At 54.7% G+C, this 4470-nt stretch overlaps 1 protein-coding gene across 1 annotated transcript in view; it reads right to left on the bottom strand.

Annotated features, from left to right (window-relative positions):
* Positions 1-4470, bottom strand: part of LOC113205034 (ras-related protein Rab-37) — a 32975-nt gene that overhangs the window by 15815 nt on the left and 12690 nt on the right. The window lies entirely within an intron of this gene.

The raw sequence follows: 4470 nt of genomic DNA, 5'->3' as shown, positions 1-4470 counted from the left end.
AGTTTTGCTCAAATATAGGATTTACTCACAGTTTGGGGGGGGGTCGATGGGGAGAGAAGGGGTGCGGCATAACAATTAGGGGGTGGAAAATAATAGATGAAGGATGAAGACGCGGCTCGCTAAGGGAGCGTGGGGCGAGGGTGATGATGTCCTGGCTCTGGTCGGGCCCTGGAGGGAGCGGGTCGCGGTGCCGGCGGCGCCACACCGCGCCACCACCAACCACCTCGCAGGAGTTCCCGGAACGGCCCGACCCGGCCCAACCAGGCCCGACCCGGCACCGTTCTGCCAAGGTTAGGTTAAGGGACGACCACAACAAAGGCACAGCCGGGCACAGCCGGCGCGCGGGACTGACGCATCTCCAGCGGCTATGCAAATTAGGGGTTGCCCGGTGAGAAAACGGGAGGTCGAAACGACATCGGGACGACCCTTCGACGGAAAGGCAAAGTTTGGCGTCGTCGTCGTTCACGACGCTGAGTCGTCATCGTTTCAGCAGTCAGTAAAAAATCAACAAACAATAACAGGACTCGAAAATACTTGAACTTCAGGTCGGCCCTGAGGCCGTACACTAACGCCACATGGAAAAGCGAAAAGTCTTGCTGAGCCTGTACATTGAAAAACCAACTGTGAACAAAATAATTTAACATTTGACCGCATTTGACATTTTGCCGAACGACTTTATAAAAGAAATCTTTTTAGCAGAGGTCGAGGAGGGTGCACTAAAAAAAGTCGCACCAGCCCACATCACAAAAAAAAATGGGGACAACAAAGAACGCCACGCAGTCACGCAGTTTGCACGTAGTCACATCACAGACGTCGTTGGCGCTGATCGGTCCGGTGCGCATTAACTCTGTTTGTGACGCGCTCGGGCCTCGGCATGGGGCCATCACGGCCTCGGCGCGCAAGTCCCGGCCGGGTGAGCGACGCCACTGATGTTCAGCAGTACGGTCGAACTGTTCGGGAGCAGGCGAAACGGATTTAGACCGGCCGTGCTGCTGCGCGTGGTGCCTCGTTAAAAACTTTCAGCGGTTGCTTCTGCGCGCTGTTCTCTGCTGTCGCGTCGCCCGGAATATCCCACTGTGAAGGCTTGCTCCGGCCGTCGGCCGCCGTCCGGCTTAACCAACTGCGATCCGAGGACGAGGACTTTGCATGGGGGATGTCGCAAGGGAGAAAGCTTGCTCTAGAGCAGACCACCACCCCCACGTGTGGGGTGGCAATAGCATTCCGTTACGTTTGTTTCTTTGCGATCACCTCATGTAGTTTTCAATTAAAATTGGTTTTTATCTGTCATGAATCCACTAAATCTTTTTTCAGAGATCAAGCACAAACCACGTGAAATTCGGGGGAAGGGGGAATATTTTGGAGTCCCAAAAGGTTCAGGAAGGTCATTGGAGCCCATAGGACCCCATGATTTGTAGACCGCGGGGTAAAAATATCACAGAGTTCCTGGACTAATGGACCGTCCGGAACCTTTTGGGACCACAAAATATTTGTACCAACTCCTCCTCTCCTCCCGAAAGTCTCGTGGTTTGTGCACGACTCCTTACCAACACCACACCACATCTACTTCGCACTGGAGAGAACTTAGGAGTATTAAATTACGGGAGCTCAGCGCCTGCGAGACTCGGGGTAGTCCAGCCCGCAGTACACGCATGCACGACAGACAAGATGTTGCCTACCTACCAGGCGCCCTGAGAGCTTGGATTGGGCCATTGGCTAAACTTCGTCCCGATACAAATGACGGACCGTGACTGACTTTATACTTTCTGGATGATCCCACCACATTAAGGTTAATAATTAATTAAGTTCAAGCAGAACGACTAATGAGTAATGAGTCGATACTGATGTAGATAGATGAAAAACAAATCATCCGTGCGTCAACAAAGATGCTTCACGTGTTCTTGCTTTACGCACACCTCACTTTACAGAATCGCCTCGGGCCACGAGCCAGACACGACGGCAGCCGCAGGCGACCCACACGCAGAAGAAAAAAAAAATGCGTACTGAGAGACTCGCGGGAGCAGGAGCGCAGCTCATCAGCAGAGCCCCCCTTTCCCCGCGTCGCTGGTTTCACCCCTTTGGCCCGTTACGAGTCACGAACACAGGCACGAGCACCCGAGCACACCACCACGAGCCGGCGCGGGCGGGCGCCCCCATCGCGAGCACGACGAGCATTGCCGTGAAGGGCTGCAGCAGTCCAGGCAACAAGCAAGCAGGCAGGGTGACTGTCCCGAGGCAAACAAGAGCCGAGCAACAGCACAACATGTGCTCCTGCGCGGGTGGTCTCCACGAGCAAAGCAGGTAAAGGCTCGAGCACGGCGGCGGCGAGGCGTGTGCGGCACAGGCCCACCACCACCGCGCGCCGGCGGGCAGCCCTTGGGACAGCCCTTGGGACAGCCCTTTGAGCGCGCGGCCCACGAGGGCTTCAATGAAAGACACGGGGATATTAAGGCGGAGCACCACGGGCCCTCAGCCCTCTCGCCCGCGCAGCGCGCAGCACAGCGGCCCTCTCCAGCCATGGTGACGGTTCCACTCAAGCGAACAGCGGCCCAGCAGCGTGCCCGTCGTGGCGCTTCTCACGTCGCAACTGTAGCGTTTTATGCGTTCAAAACGTTTAGGGCACGCGGAGACGGTGAGCAAAAGAGACGGCAAACTTTACTTGGCTGGTTTAGCATTTTACATGCTTGTTAGTAAATCTGTTAAAGAGAGTGATGCACGTGTGTGTCACTAACAAAAGCTTGCGATATTATTAAATCGTAAACAAAAGAAGAAGTGCCTTACAAGCCGCTTCACGTTTTAGAAATGCGTGTCTGGATCTGAAGGTAGGGGTGCAAGGCTGGCGCAATTTCTTTGTCAGCCAGAAGCATTACATTTCCATTACAATGACAAAGCTGAGCACAAGGTCAGACGACAAGCCATGTTGCTGGTGCTCCACGTGATAGGGACACACGACGGAGTCACCTTTCTCTGCGACCTCCGGGTCAAGTTCTGCAAACTCGAGTAAATTATATCGATGCTCCAGACGCGCGCGAGCTCGGGCTCGGGGGTACTCGAGGCAAGATGGGTATTCTCTCTTGGGGTGGTGGAGCACGCTCGCGGGAGTGTTTGGCACGGTATGGAACGAGAGTCGTCGTCGTTGTCGATGGACCTTAATCGAATCATAATCATCTCGTTGATCTCGTCATCTCGATAGAATCACGGTACGGACTACCGCCAGAAAGCCATGACACTTCATTTCACGGAAATGTTTCGGACGAGCTGATTATGCGACTGATTTCTCTGTTATTACGCAATCGTCACGTGGCTGTTACGCAAACAAAATCTCAAACGCAAATATTACGTCCTGATGTGTTCGGGACAAGGGCCATGTTTCGAATATTTCTCTCTTGGACTGTGTGAAATTCCTCAGATTTTGTGGAAGTCTCCTCAAAAAATGTGGGAATATTCTTACATTTTGAGGAAATCAAAAGTCAAAATCATGAAAAATCAGGAAAAATCATACATTTTTAAAGGAGTTTTGCTCAAATATAGGATTTACTCACAGTTTTACCTATGGGTAAAAACCCAGAGAGTGTTTTGACCGTGTGTACGCAACATCAATCCAAACGGCGTACCGCGGGTGATTCAGAGAAGACGCAGGTGCGGGCGGGTTTGCCTACCCGCTCTGCCTGTAAGGCGCCATAGCCTCTTCTCTGAATCACCCGGTACTTCCTCGGTTGGCGTGGTCTCTCCCACGCAAACGGAGAGGAGCGGTCGGGACCCTCTGGCAGTAGGAATAGGACACCACTTTGATTGCGGCCTGCGATACGGGGCAGACAGACACAAACCGTCCTGTCGGCGGGGGCGGGGCGGGGCGTGTGGCGTGGCGCTGTGACGCGGTTTGCGTACGAGGCCCACGACTATGAGACCACTGGGTCGGAAGGCCTAACTTGAAACGGCAGCCACCTCTTCCCTCCTCCCCACCCCTGCTCCATCGGGCTCCAGCCCTGTTGCAGCAGTTTGTGCGGCCCCCTGTCTGCGGCAGCGTGGCGGCTTCCCCGCCCCGCCAGCCCCGTCCTGCCCCACCCTGCCCAGCCCTGCCCAGCGCTGCTCAGCCCTGCCCCCGGCCCCCTGTCTCGTGCCTGCGCCGTGAATCTCAAATTATCTGATGACGGACTAGACGGGCGGCGGGGGAAGAGGAAAACTCCCGTCATCCTCTCCGCTCCGCCCCGCTCCTTTCCTTGTAATTGTCTCTCCGTCTTATTTCTTTTCAGGGGCGGCGCGCTGCAGGGGCGAGGGAGCGAGGGACCTGCTATTCAACGTTTAAGTGAACAACTAACAAAGTGAATTGGGACCCACGCGCCACTCCGCGCCAGACCTTCGCTGCCTCTGCGAAAAAGAAATAAATGAAAACAACCCGCTGAAATGTAATTTGCCTCTATCAAGTGCATTGCGCTGCACGTATGATAGAGGGTACGCCCCCCCTTCTCCCCC

The sequence above is a fragment of the Frankliniella occidentalis genome, unplaced genomic scaffold (assembly GCF_000697945.3).
Source record: "Frankliniella occidentalis isolate FOCC.00 unplaced genomic scaffold, Focc_3.1 Scaffold23, whole genome shotgun sequence".
Taxonomy (NCBI): domain Eukaryota; kingdom Metazoa; phylum Arthropoda; class Insecta; order Thysanoptera; family Thripidae; genus Frankliniella; species Frankliniella occidentalis.
This window is presented reverse-complemented; position numbering and strand designations above follow the sequence as displayed.